General features: G+C 43.7%; 1 protein-coding gene across 1 annotated transcript in view; it reads right to left on the bottom strand.

Annotated features, from left to right (window-relative positions):
• Positions 1-14,413, bottom strand: part of lnx1 (ligand of numb-protein X 1) — a 370,671-nt gene extending 356,258 nt beyond the window's left edge. The window contains exon 1 of the mRNA XM_070870019.1: positions 14,301-14,413. The gene's annotated coding sequence lies outside the window, so the exon portion shown is untranslated. The remainder of the gene's footprint in view (positions 1-14,300) is intronic.
• Between the last annotated feature and the right edge of the window lie 485 nt (positions 14,414-14,898).

The raw sequence follows: 14,898 nt of genomic DNA, 5'->3' as shown, positions 1-14,898 counted from the left end.
GGAACAAGCACATTTTTCAGGGTTTCATACACCTCGGGGCCTGCTTCAGTCAAGAAAATAGCCTGTTTTCTTTCCACCACCACCCGGTTACGGTTTACATCATCGGGGACTTCGATTATACTATTCGCAGTGAAAAACATTTCTAGCCGTTCCACATAAGCTCCGAAAGTCTCACAGTCGCGCTGAAACTCACCCAAGCGCCCTATTATTCCCATAGGCGCAGCGATCTGGACTCTGGCAGTTCAGTCAAGTGTGCTTGTAATTTACCTTGGATTGTTAGCTGTTAATCAAAACAAAGAAGCCCTCAAAGTCTCTGCTGGTTGGCTGAATCATCCACTAAAAAAAATGTCAGCTAGGTTATCCAGAAATCCTATCCTTTGTCGCCAGTGTGATATATTCTGTACCACCTCACAAACACTTTAAGATGGCTGATAACTTCAGGAACCCGTCAGGTTCCCTTTTTATTGTTGTAAACAGCAACGGCTACATTACTACAGTCGTCCACTGGGTGGAGCTATATCTATTCCAAAAGGTAGCAAATATAACCTTGCTATTCAACAAAGGAGGGAGAGAGAAAACAGGAAACTATAGACCAGTTAGCCTGACATCAGTCATCGAGAAAATGCTGGAATCCATTATTTAGGAAGTGGTAACAGGGAACTTAGAAAATTATAACATGATTAGGCAGAGTCAACATAGTCTTATGAAAGGGAAGTCATGTTTGACAAACCAGTGGATGTGGCATATTTGAATTGTCAAAAGGCATTCGATAAGGTGCGACATGAAAGGTTGTTACACAAGATAAGGGCTCATGTGGTTGCGGGTAATATATTAGCATGGATAGAGGATTGGTTAACGAACAGCAAACAGTGTGTAGGAATAAACGGATCATTTTCAGGTTGGCAGACTGCTAACTAGTGGGGTGCCACAAGGATCAGTGGTGGGGCCTCAACTATTTACCATCTATATTAATGATTTGGTTGAAGGGACTGAGTGTAATATATCCAAGTCTGCTGACGATACAAAGTGAGGTGGGAAAGTAAGCGGAGAGGAGAACAGTCAGAGTCTAGAAAGGGATATAGACAGATTAAGTAAGTGGGCAAGAAGTTGGCAGATGGAGTTCAGAGGACGTCCTTGTACACGAAACATAGAATGTTAACAGAAATCGGCGCAGTCCCGGCCTGCAAGACCATCAGCAGGCCAGGGCCATGGGAGGGAGCAGCATGCAGCGGCGTACCACTGCAGGGAGCTGCGCGTGCTGCTGCAGGAGGGCGACGCTACGAAGCCAGGTCGGTGATTGCGGTGCGCCAAGCACAGCAGGAGGGGTGAAGGAGCGGCAAGAATCCGCAGAGGGAAGTGACCGGGGCCCAGGAGAGGCATGAATCTGGGGCCCAGAAGAGGAGAGGGCCCAGGGTCAGCATGGGCCAGCCCACACTGCGATATGTTAATCTAGGGGTTAAGTCATGGCAGGAGAGCTCAGACACGCGTCATGCTCCTCCTGTGCTATGTGGGAACTCAGGGATGCTTCCAGTGTCCCTGACGACAACATGTGCGTGAAGTGTATCCTGCTGCAGCTCCTGACAGACCGCATTGCGGCACTGGAGCTGCAGGTGGATTCACTCTGGAGCATCCGCGATGCTGAGGATGCCGTGAATAGCATGTTTAGTGAGTTGGTCATACCACAGGTAAAGGTTACACAGACAGATAGGGAATGGGTGACCAACAGGAAGAGCAGTGGAAGGAAGGTAGTGCAGAGGTCCCCTGCGGTCATCCCCCTTCAAAACAGATACACCGCCTTGGTTGCTGTTGTGAGGGGGGGGGGGCGGGGAGGGACTCATCAGGGGAGGGCAGCAGCAGTCAAGTCCATGGCACCGTGGGTGACTCTGCTGCTCAAGAGGACAGGAAAAAGAGTGGGAGAGCTATAGTGGTAGGGGATTCTATTGTAAGGGGAATAGATAGACATTTCTGCAGCCGTAATCGAGATTCCAGGATGGTACGCTGCCTTCCTGGTGCAAGGGTCAAGGATGTCTCGGAGCGGTTGCAGGACATTTTGGAGGGGGAGGGTGAACAGCCAGTTGTCGTGGTGCATACAGGTATCAACGATATAGGTAAAAACGGAATGAGGTCCTACAAGACGAATTTAGGGAGCTAAGAGTTAAATTAAAAAGTAGGACTTCAAAAAGGTAGTAATCTCAGGACTGTTACCAGTGCCATGTGCTAGTCAGAGTAGAAATCGCAGGATAGCTCAGATGAATACATGGCTTGAGGAGTGGTGCAGAAGGGATTCAAATTCTGGGACATCGGAACTGGTTCTGGGGGAGGTGGGACCGGTACAAACCGGACGGTCTGCACCAGGGCAGGACTGGAACCAATGTCCTAGGGGGAGTGTTTGCTAGTGCTGTTGGGGAGGTGTTAAACTAATATGGCAGGGGGATGGGAACCTATGCAGGGAGACGGAGGGAAGTAGAATGGGGGCAGAAGCAAAAGATAGAAAGAAGAAAAGTAAAGGTAGAGGGCAGAGAAACCCAAGGCAACAATCAAAAAGGGCCACATTACAGCAAAATTCTAAAGGGGCAAAGTGTATTAAAAAGACAAGCCTGAAGGCTCTGTGCCTCAATGCGAGGATATTCGTAATAAGGTGGACAAATTAACTGCTTAGGCAGCAATGAATGAATATGATATAATTGGCATCATGGAGACATGGCTCCAGGGTGACCAAGGCTAGGAACTCAACATCCAGGGGTATTCAACATTTAGGAAGGATAGACAGAAAGGAAAAGGAGGTGGGGTAGCTTTGCTGGTTAAAGAGGAAATTAACGCAATAGTAAGGAAGGACATTAGCTTGGATGATGTGGAATCTGTATGGGTGGAGCTGCAGAATACCAAAGGGCAGAAAACGTTAGTGGGAATTGTGTACAGACCACCAAACAGTAGTAGTGAGGTTGGGGACAGCATCAAACAAGAAGTTAGGGATGCGTGCAATAAAGCTACAGCAGTTATCATGGGTGACTTTAATCTACATATAGATTGGGCTAACCAAACTGGTAGCAATACGGTGGAGGAAGATTTCCTGGAGTGTATTCAGGATGGTTTTTTGGACCAATATGTCGAGGAACCAACTAGAGGGCTGGCCATCCTAGATTGGGTGATGTGTAATGAGAAAGGACTAATTAGCAATCTTGTTGTGCCAGGCCCTTTGGGGAAGAGTGACCATAACATGGTAGAATTCTTTATTAAAATAGAGAGTGACAGTTAACTCAGAGACTAGGGTCCTGAACTTTAGAAAAGGTAACTTCGATGGTATGAAATGTGAATTGGCTAGAATAGACTGGCGAGTGATACTTAAAGGGTTGACAGTGGATAGGCAATAGCAAACATTCAAAGATCACATGGATGAACTTCAACAACTGTACATCCCTGTCTGGAAGGTGGCGCAACCATGGCTAACGAGGGAAATTAGGGATAGTGTTAAATCCAAGGAAGAGGTACATAAATTGGCCAGAAAAAGCAGCAAACATGAAGACTGGGAGAAATTTATAATTCAGCAGAGGAGGACAAAGGGCTTAATTAGGAGTGGGAAAATAGAGTATGAGAGGAAGCTTGCTGGGAACATAAAAACTGACTGCAAAAGCTTCTATAGATATGTGAAGAGAAAAAGATTAGCGAAGACAAACGTAGGTCCCTTGCAGTCATATTCAGGTGAATTTATAATAGGGAACAAAGAAATGGCAGACCAATTGAACAAATACTTTGGTTCTGTCTTCATGAAGGAAGACACAAATAACCTTCCGGAAATACTAGGGGACCGAGGGTCTAGTGAGAAGAAGGAACAGAAAGAAATCCTTATTAGACGGTAAATTGTGTTAGGGAAATTGATGGGATTGAAGGCCGATAAATTTCCAGGGCCCAATAGTCTGCATCCCAGAGTACTTAAAGAAGTGGCCCTAAAGATAGTGGATACATTGGTGATCATTTTCCAACAGTCTATCAATTCTGGATCAGTTCCTATGGACTGGAGGGTAGCTAATGTAACACCACTTTTTTTTTTTTAAAAAGGGAGAGAAAACAGGTAATTATAGACCGGTTAGCCTGACATCAATAGTGGGGAAAATGTTGGAATCAATTATTAAAGATGAAATAGCAGAGCATTTGTAAAGCAGTGACAGGATCGGTCCAAGTCAGCATGGATGTATGAAAGGGAAATCATGCTTGACAAATCTTCTAGAATATTTTTGAGGATGTAACTAGTAGAGTGGACAAGGGAGAACAAGTGGATGTGGTGTATTTGGACTTTCAAAAGGTTTTTGACAAGGTCCCACACAAGAGATTGGTGTGCAAAATTAAAGCACATGGTATTGGGGGTAATGTGCTGACATAGATAGAGAACTGGTTGGCAGACAGGAAGCAGAGAGTCGGGATAAACAGGTCCTTTTCAGAATGGCAGGCAGTGACTAGTGGGGTAGCGCAGGGCTCAGTGCTGGGACCCCAGCTATTTACAATATACATTAATGATTTAGAGGAAGGAATTGAGTGTAATACCTCCAAGTTTGCAGATGACACTAAGCTGGGTGGCAGTGTGAGCTGTGAGGAGGACGCCAAGAGGCTGCAGGGTGACTTGGACAGGTTAGGTGAGTGGGCAAATGCATGGCAGATGCAGTGTTATGTGGATAAATGTGAGGTTAGACATTTTGGGGGGTAAAAACATGAAAGCAGATTATCTGAATGGTGGCAGATTAGGAAAAGGGGCGGTGCAACGAGACCTGGGTGTCATGGTACATCAGTCATTGAAGGTTGGCATGCAGGTACAGCAGGCAGTGAAGAAGGCAAATGGCATGTTGGCCTTCATAGCTAGGGGATTTGAGTATAGGTGCAGGGAGGTCTTACTGCAGTTGTACAGGGCCTTGGTGAGGCCTCACCTGGAATAGTGCGTTCAGCTTTGGTCTCCTAATCTGGCTATTGAGGGAGTGCAGCGAAGGTCATCAGCCTGATTCCCGGGATGGCAGGACTGACATATGAAGAGAGACTGGATCGACTGGGCCTGTATTCACTGGAGTTTAGAAGGATGAGGGGATTTCATAGAAACATAAAATTCTGACGGGACTGGACTGGTTAGATGCAGGAAGAATGTTCCCGATGTTGGAGAAGTCCAGAACCAGGGGACACAGTCTAAGGATAAGGGTTAGGCCATTTAGGACTGAGATGAGGAGAAATTTCTTCACTCGGAGAGTTGTTAACCTGTGGAATTCCCTACCGCAGAGAGTTGTTGATGCCAGTTCATTGGATATATTCAAGAGGAAGTTAGATATGGCCCTTACGGCTAAAGGGATCAAGGGGTATGGAGAGAAAACAGGAAAGGGGTACTGAGGCGAATGATCAGCCATGATCTTATTGAATGGTGGTGCAGGCTCGAAGGGCTGAATGGCCTACTCCTGCACCTATTTTCTATGTTTCTAAGTGTGCGCGCTCGGTCTGTGCAGCAGAGCTGGTCTCCAGTCGTCTTGGATAATCCTTGCCACTGGACCAAGACCTAGCTCTGTCAAGCCCATATGGTGGCTGGTGTGCAACGGCCACCACACGTTAAAAAAATACAAGCACAGGCATCTTCCACCCTTCACGATGTAGTTCGGGATCTGGAATATTAGGTCCTTCATTGAAACACCTGTGAACTCATCCCTTTTTGGCGTGGAAGCAAGGTCAACCTCGCTGCGAGTGGCTGTCTATGATGATGATGATGACACAATTAGGTAGCCAAATGGTATGATGGCCTTTATTGCAAGGGAGTTGGAGTACAAGAGTAAGGAAGGATTGCTGCAATTGTACAGGACTTTGGTGAGACACACCTGGAGTACTGTACACGATTTTGATCTCCTTACCCAAGGAAGGATATACTTGCCTTAGAGGCGGTACAACAGAGGTTCACAAGAATAATTCCTGGAATGAGGGGATCATCCTATGAGGAGAGATTAAGTAGTATGGGTCTATACATTCTGGAGTTTAAAAGAATGAGAGGTGATCTCATTGAAACATACAAGATTCTGAGAGGGCTTGACAGTGTTGATGCTGAGCGGCTGTTTCCCCTGGCTGGATAATCTAGAACTACTTAATGGGTTGCGGCAGGGGGGGGGGGGGGGGGAGGGGGAGGAAGAGAGAATAGTCTCTGAATAAGGGTTTGGCCATTTAAGCCTGAGATGAGGAGAAATGTATTCACTTAGAGGGTTGTGAATCTGGAACTCTGTAGCCCAGAGGGCTGTGGATGCTCAGTCATTGAGTATACTCAAGGCTGAGCTCAATAGGTTTTTGTTGGACTGAGGGTATCAAGGGATATGGGGATCGGGCAGGAAAGTGGAGTTGAGGTTAAAGATCAGCCATGATCTTATCGAAAGGTTCGAGGGGCCTTATGGCCTACTCCTGTGCCTAATTCTTATGTTCTTGTTAAACTATTTGGTTCAAAGTTTATTCTTACATAGTGCTACTGTGCAGCTCATTCTGGTGTTTACAACATTAGAGTTTTAATCTATCCTGACCTATTCCATAGGACAAGATTTCATTATGGTTCTGCCTGCTTTTTGGGCAGATCAAACAGCATTAATGAAAGAGAGGCAAGAGGAAAGCATTTACAACTGAAACATCAGCTTTAAAAGTCATATCCATTTGAACAGATGAAGCTTACTCGAGATTATATAAAATGGAGTACAGATGAGGGACACTGCCTATGCTTGGAGGTTCTCTTTATCTTTAATTCTCTGCAACATTTTTAGGCTCTACTGGACTCAAATCACGATCAATACAGACACCTCCAGTTTAAAATCATATATTCTGTCGACATATTCATAGTAAAAAGTAATTGAAAGTGATCATTCCAGATATCAATTTACTAGCTTTTAACAGTTCCTTAGCTGCTGTTTCTAAAAAGGCTAATTTTGCAGGCAAGGTTGATTTGTTTTTAAATTTCATTTTTGAAACTGCTTCAAAACTATTAGTTGACCTCAAATTGATACATCTTGCAGACAATGGCTCCAACAACAATTACATTTTAGTCTTGCACTAAAAATATGGGTTCTAACTCACCATCATAGGCAGTCCCTCAAATCAAGGAAGACTTGCTTCCACTCAAACTGAGATCTCGGGTGACTGTACAGTCCAATATGGGAATTACAATCTCTCTCACAGGTGGGACAGACAGTCGAAGGAGGAAAGGGTGGGTGGAGAGTCTGGTTTACCACATGCTCCTTCCACTGCCTGCGCTTGTTTTCTGCATGCTCTCGGCGACGAGACTCGAGATGCTCAGCGCCCTCCCGGATGCCCTTCCTCCACTTAGGGCAGTCTTGTGCCAGGGATTCCCAGGTGTAAGGGTTCTAACTAGGCTTGGTAGGGGTCACAATCAATGGATTTATTTGATTTTACCTTAAAAAGCTAATTTCTTGCATCTGATTTCCTCAAAATCGATAGTTTATATCAACATGCAATTTTCACTTAGAGTAGTTGTGAGCCTGGGTGTCAGCCATAGCTCAGCTGGTAGCATTCACGCCTCCGAGTCAGAAGATTGTGGGTTCTCATCCCACTCCAGAGACTTGAGCACAAAATCTAAGCTGACACTCCAATGCAGTACTGAGGGAATGCTACACTGTCGGAAGTGCCATCTTTAGGATGAGACGTTAAACCGAAGTCCCATCTGCCCTCTCAGGTAGACATAAAAGATCTCATGGCACTATTCGAAAAAGAGCAGCAGAGTTCACCTTGGTGGCCTGGCCGATATTTGCCCCTCAACCAGTCCTGACCAATATTTATCCCTCAACCAACATCACTGAAACACATTATCTGGTATTATCATTTTGCTGTTTGTGGGACTTTGCTGTGAGCAAATTGGCTGTCGTGTTTCCTTCTGACAACAGTGAACTCATTTCAAAGATATTTCATTGGCTGTAAAGCCCAATGGGGAATTCCTGAGATCATGAAAGTTATTTATTTCGTTACATAACAAATAAACAGATATTATATCCCAGGCCATTATAATTAGGAATTTACAAGGAGTCAAAAATGCCAATCTATTATGTTTCACCTGATGAAAAGTGATCCATCTGTGGTTAAAGAAGTTAAGGATAATATTATAATGTTGCGAAGAATGGTAGTAAGCCTGAGGATTGGGAGAGCTTTAGACACCAGCAAGGGGTGACCAAAAAAATTGATAAAAAAGGGAGAAAATAGAATGAGTGTAAACTAGCAAGAAATATAAAAAGAGATTATAAAAGCTTCTACAGTATGTAAAAAGGAAGAGAATAGCAGAAGTAAGCTTTGAACCCTTAGAGGGTGAGACAGGACAAATTATAAATGGGAAATATGGAAATGGTAGAATCTTTAAACAAATATTTGCATCTATCATCACAGTAGAAGACACAAGTGTTCAGGAAGGCCAATGGAATCTTGGCTTTTATTGCAAAGGGGATGGAGTATAAAAGCAGGGAAGTCTTGCTACAGCTATATAGGGCATTGGTGAGGCCACACCTGGAATACTGCGTGCAGTTTTGGTTTCCATGTTCCCGATGTTGGGGAAGTCCAGAACCAGGGGACACAGTCCAAGGATAAGGGGTAAGCCATTTAGGACTGAGATGAGGAGAAACTTCTTCACTCAGGAGTTGTTAACCTGTGGAATTCTCTACTGCAGAGAGTTGTTGATGCCAGTTCGTTGGATATATTCAAGAGGGAGTTAGATATGGCCCTTATGACTAAAGGGATCAAGGGGTATGGAGAGAAAGCAGCAAAGGGGTACTGAGGTGAATGATCAGCCTTGATCTTATTGAATGGTGGTGCAGGCTCGAAGGGCCGAATGGCCTACTTCTGCACCTATTTTCTATGTTTCTATGAAAGGATATACTTGCTTTGGAGGCAGTTCAGAGAAGGTTCACAAGGTTGATTCTGGAGATGAGGGGGTTGACTTGAGGAAAGGTTGAGCCTCTGCTCATTGGAATTCAGAAGAATGAGAGGTGATCTTACTGAAACGTACAAGATGATGAGGGGGCTTGACAAGGTGGATGCAGAGATGATGTTTCCACTGATGGGGGAGACTAGAACTAGAGGGCATGATCTTAGAATAAGGGGCCGCCCATTTAAAACTGAGATGAGGAGAAATTTCTTCTCAGAGGGTTGTAAATCTGTGGAATTCGCTGCCTCAGAGAGCTGTGGCAGCTGGGACATTGAATAAATTTAAGACAGAAATAGACAGACAGTTTCTTAAATGATAAGGGGATAAGGGGTTATGGGGAACAGGCAGGGAAGTGGAGCTGAGTCCATGATCAGATCAGCCATAATCTTATTGAATGGCGGAGCAGGTTCGAGGGGCCTTATGGCCTACTCCTATTTCTTATGTTCTTATGTTAAAAAGCATACCAAAAATAGTGGGAAACGAAGGGGCTGATGAGAATGAGGAACTAAGTGATTAAGATCAGGAGAGAAAAAGTACTTGAGAAACTAATGGGACTAAAAGCCGATAAATCCCATGGGCCTGATGGCTGACATCCTAGGGTTCTAAAAAAAAAGAAGTGGCTGCAGAGGCATTGGTTGTGAACTACCAACATTTCCTAGATTCTATAGCAGTCCCAGCAGATTGGAAGGTTGCAAATTTAATCCAGTTATTCAAGAAAGGAGGAAGAGATGAAACAGGGAACTACAGGCCAGTTAGCCTGACATCAGTCATCAGGAAAATGCTGGAATCCATTATTAAGGAAGTGGTAACAGGGCATTTAGAAAATCATAATACAATTAGGCAGAGTCAACATGTTTTTATCAAAAGGGAAATCATGTTTAACAAATGTATGAGTGTTGTTGAGGATGTAATTAGCAGGGTAGATAAAGGGAAACCATTGGATGTATCGTATTTGGATTTCCAAAAGGCATTTGTTAAGCTGCCACATTAAAAGGTTGTTGTGCAAGATAAGGGCTCATGGGGTTGGGAGTAATATATTAGCACGGATAGAGAATTGGTTAACGGACAGAAAACAGGTTGTAGGGATAAACAGGTAATTTTCAGGTTGGCAGGTTGTAACTAGTCGGGATCAGTACTTGGGCTTTATTACTATTTAATATAATACAATTTATATTAATGACTTAGATGAAGGGACCCACTGTAATGTATCCAAGTTCGTTAACGATACAAAGCTAGGTGGGAAAGTCAGAAGCTGTGAGGAAGACATGAAGAGCCTGCAAAGGGATATAGACAGGTTAAATGAGTGAGCAATAATGTGGCAGATGGAGTATAATGTGGGAAATGTGAGGTTATTCACTTTGTTATGAGGAATAGTAAAACAGATTATATTTTAAAATGGTGAGAAACATATTGTTGTTCAGAGAGAGATTTAGGTGTCTTCATACAGCAAACAATTAGGAAGGCAAATGGCATGTTAGCCTTTATAACAAGGGGGTTGGAGTACAAGAGTATGGAAGTCTTGTTACAATTGTACAGGGCTTTGGTGAGACCACACCTGGAATACTGTGCATAGTTTAGTTCTCCTTATCCAAGGAAGGATATACTTGCCTTAGATGTGGTGCAATGAAGGTTCACTCGATTGATTCCTGGGATAAGAGGTTTATCCTCGGAGGAGATATTGAGTAGATTGGGCCTATCCTCTCTCGAGTTTAGAGGTGATCTCATTGAAATATATAAGATTCTGAGGGGGATTGACATGGTAGATGCAGAGAGGTTATTTCCCCTGGCTGGAGAGTCTAGAACTAGGAGGCATAGTTTCAGGGTAAGGGATCGGCCATTTAAGACCGAGATGTGGAGGAATTTCTTCACTCAAAGGGTTGTGAATCTATGGAATTCTCTACCCCAAATTGCTGTGAATGCTGGATCGTTGAGTATATTCAAGGCTGAGATAGATAGATTTTTGGACTCTAGGGGAATCAAGGAAAATAACGATTGGGTGGGAAAATGGAATTGGAGTCAAAGATCAGCCATGATTTTATTGAATGGCAGAGCAGGCTCGAGAGGCCGTATGGCCTACTCCTGTTCCTTTATGTTCTTATGATTTACTACATTCATGGGGCTACTAAAAAAAAACTAAAATAACTGTCACTCTGAAACTTAAGGGTAAATTCTATCCATACCATAGATAACACCCACAAAAATATTAACTCTTCATAAATTTATCCTTATTTGAGATAATCTAATTTCACAATATTATCAATTTCAACTACTGATACATTGTCAAGAGATAATTATTGTTAATGACTGTTAAAACTGGTGATGGGCCGTTCATCATTTTAGTAATAGTCAGCATCAATTATGGAGAGCAACATTTAGTGTTGTTTCCTGTATCAAACAAATTAAAGTTCATATCATTGCTGTTTGAAAGTCAGTGCCGTTTTGTATGCTGTGTTTTTACATATCTGAGAACTTGTTACTTTGCATTGCTACTTCTCATTTCCATCAAACACAAGACAGCAACAGATTTCAGGGTTGAGATTGCATTGTAGACCGCCTGAGCTTTGATCTTGATGGTATCACCGAAACACAGAGGTTGATTCCTGCTAACTATATTATTTAGAATACTCCATCCGCAGTTCTTCACACTATACAACATATTGCTAGCTCTGTAATAAATGTCATTCTTTTTATCCTGTAACAATCTAGATAGTGTTTTACATATCCATATTGGCAAAACAATAGTTTCTGTACTTTGGACAGTTTTCTTCATTATTACTGCTGTTCTTAACATTAGCACAATATTAGGATTTCTGTACAGCAGTTCATCCTACAAACCCCAAACCGCCCAACAGCAAATCCTCTTAAAACTGTTCAACCATTTTGATGCATTTAATCAAATCTTCACAGTTAAGCCATTAAGAGACTTTCAAACTGTAAGTAAAATAAACCAGTGACACTGTGTCTCTCAAATTATAAAATGTTTGCTTCCTGAGAAGTTACAGTATGGAAACAGTTCAAAAATATACACAATGGGTGTCACTGCCTCTCTCCTGGATAAAGGTGCAAGTAGGTGGATCCTTATGGCAGAATGACCACAAAAAAAGAAATTAAACTTTTAAATACTGTAATAGAAACATAGAAAATAGGTGCAGGAGTAGGCCATTCGGCCCTTCGAGCCTGCACCGCCATTCAAGAAGATCATGGCTGATCATTCCCTCAATACACCTTGCCTGCTTTCTCGCCATACCCCTTGATCCCTTTAGCCGTAAGAGCCATATCTAACTCCCTCTTGAATATATCCAATGAACTGGCATCAACAACTCTCTGCGGCAGGGAATTCCACAGGTTAACAACTCTCTGAGTGAAGAAGTTTCTTCTCATCTTAGTCCTAAATGGCCTACCCCTTATCCTAAGACTGCGTCCCCTGGTTCTGGACTTCCCCAACATCGGGAACATTCTTCCCGCATCTAACCTGTCCAGTCCCGTCAGAATCTTATATGTTTCTATGAGATTCCCTCTCATCCTTCTAAACCCCAGTGTATAAAGGCCCAGTTGATCCGGTCTCTCCTCATATGTCAGTCCAGCCATCCCGGGAATCAGTCTGGTGAATCTTCGCTGCATTCCCTCAATAGCAAGAACGTCCTTCTTCAGATTAGGAGACCAAAACTGAACACAATATTCCAGGTGAGGCCTCACCAAGGCCCTGTACAACTGCAGTAAGACCTCCCTGCTCCTATACTCAAATCCCCTAGCTATGAAGGCCTACATACCATTTGCCTTCTTCACCGCCTGCTGTACCTGCATGCCAACTTTCAAATGACTGATGAACCATGACACCCAGCTCTCATTGAGCATCCTCTTTCCCTAATCTGCTGCCATTCAGATAATATTCTGCCTTCATGTTTTTGCCCCCCAAAGTGGATAACCTCACATTTATCCACATTATACTGCATCTGCCATGTATTTGCCCACTCACCTAACCTGTCCAAGTCACCCTGCAGCCTCTTAGCGTCCCCCTCACAGTTCACACCGCCACCCAGTTTAGTGTCACCTGCCAGCTTAGAGATATTACACTGAATTCCTTCATCTAAAATCATTAATGTATATTGTAAAGAGCTGGGGTCCCAGCACTGAGCCCTGCAGCACCCCACTGGTTACTGCCTGCCATTCTGAAAAGGACCCGTTTATCCTGACTCTCTGCTTTCTGTCTGCCAACCAGTTCTCTATCCACGTCAGTACATTATCCCCAATACCATGTGCTTTGATTTTGCACACCAATCTCTTGTGTGGGACCTTGTCAAAAGCCTTTTGAAAGTCCAAATACACCACATCCACTGGTTCTCCCTTGTCCACTCTACTAGTTACATCCTCAAAAAATTCCAGAAGATTTGTCAAGCATGATTTTCCTTTCATAAATCCATGCTGACTTGGGCCAATCCTGTCACTGCTTTCCAAATGCGCTGCTATTTTATCTTTAATAATTGATTCCAACATTTTCCCCACTACTGAGGTCAGGCTAACCGGTCTATAATTACCCATTTTCTCGCTCCCTCCTTTTTTAAAAAGTGGTGTTACATTAGCTACCCACCTGTCCATAGGGACTGATCCAGAGTCAATAGACTGTTGGAAAATGATCACCAATGCATCCACTATTTCTATGGCCACGTCCTTAAGTACTCTGGGATGCAGACTATCAGGCCTCTGGATTTATCATCCTTCAATCCCATCAATTTCCCCAGCACAATTTCCCACCTAATAAGGATATCCTTCAGTTCCTCCTTCTCACTCGACCCTTGGTCCCCTAGTACTTCCAGAAGGTTATTTGTGTCTTCCTTCGTGAAGACAGAACCAAAGTATTTGTTCAGTTGGTCTGCCATTTCTTTGTTCCCCATTATAAATATATAATAAAAGCCGTTTTTCAAATTCCAAAAAGGACGGTACTGTCATCACTTCTTGAACAACATGTCACTTGATTCTTACAGTGCAATATTTAAATTGGAAAGTCATGCAACAAGCCACACCCCTTAAGTTTTGTACTTTTCTCTGTTGTTCATAGTCCAAGGATATTTTAACTGCACATTTGTCATTCTCGTCCTAATACAAGATTCTGTACTCCACCTTGCTGCATTAGCTCCAATCAAAAGTACAGTCAACATAGGTAAATATCACAAGCCCTGCGTGGAGCTGGTCACAATTTGGCTTCATTTGCTCCTGCAACTCCGAGGTTAGAACAAGGAGCCAAAAGTGATCACATCCTGAAAGGAATTGGTATAAAACTTGAAGCTAATAAAGAATCAGATCCGCCGTTATAGACGAACACGCGTGGAATTAGTTCACGCCACAGAATATTATTTTCAAGTACAATGAATCAGCCACTCACCTGCCAGCAACACGCGAATTCTAGACGTTATTTGAAAAATCTGCCCAAAGTAAACTATTCTAGATACATAAAGTGAAACTGAAGTGCAGCAAGCTGTCCGCGACTGGAGCGCGGCTCTCGCACCCCAGGTAGCCGCACCTGCAGAGACAGGCGCCGGGGGCCCGCCTCCCAGCCACGGCTGACAGCGGCCGCCAGCACAGTTCCGGGGCGGAACCACCAGCGTGAACATCCAATTCTCCCAAACAATCGTTCGCAAACACGGAAGAACTTTTACAGGGCGGAATGATATAGGGGATCGGGAGTACCACAACGCTTTTTAAATACCGGCAATTAGGTTAACAGCCAATAAACCTGTAAATTAAGAAACGTTTCATCTTAATAAATCAAATTATGGGGAATGATACAAAGGAAGGCGAGTGATACAGGGGATGGAGAATGACACATAGAAATTTACAGCGCAGAAGGAGGCCAGTTCGGCCCATCATGTCCGCGCCAGCTGACAAAGCAGAACAGCCCTCGGTCAGCAGCCCTGAAGGTTACACGTAAACCTATGAACAATGAACAATGGCAGACAGGTAAAGAGCATGCGGCCCAACCA

Source organism: Pristiophorus japonicus, chromosome 2 (assembly GCF_044704955.1).
Source record: "Pristiophorus japonicus isolate sPriJap1 chromosome 2, sPriJap1.hap1, whole genome shotgun sequence".
Classification (NCBI taxonomy): Eukaryota; Metazoa; Chordata; class Chondrichthyes; family Pristiophoridae; genus Pristiophorus; species Pristiophorus japonicus.
This window is presented reverse-complemented; position numbering and strand designations above follow the sequence as displayed.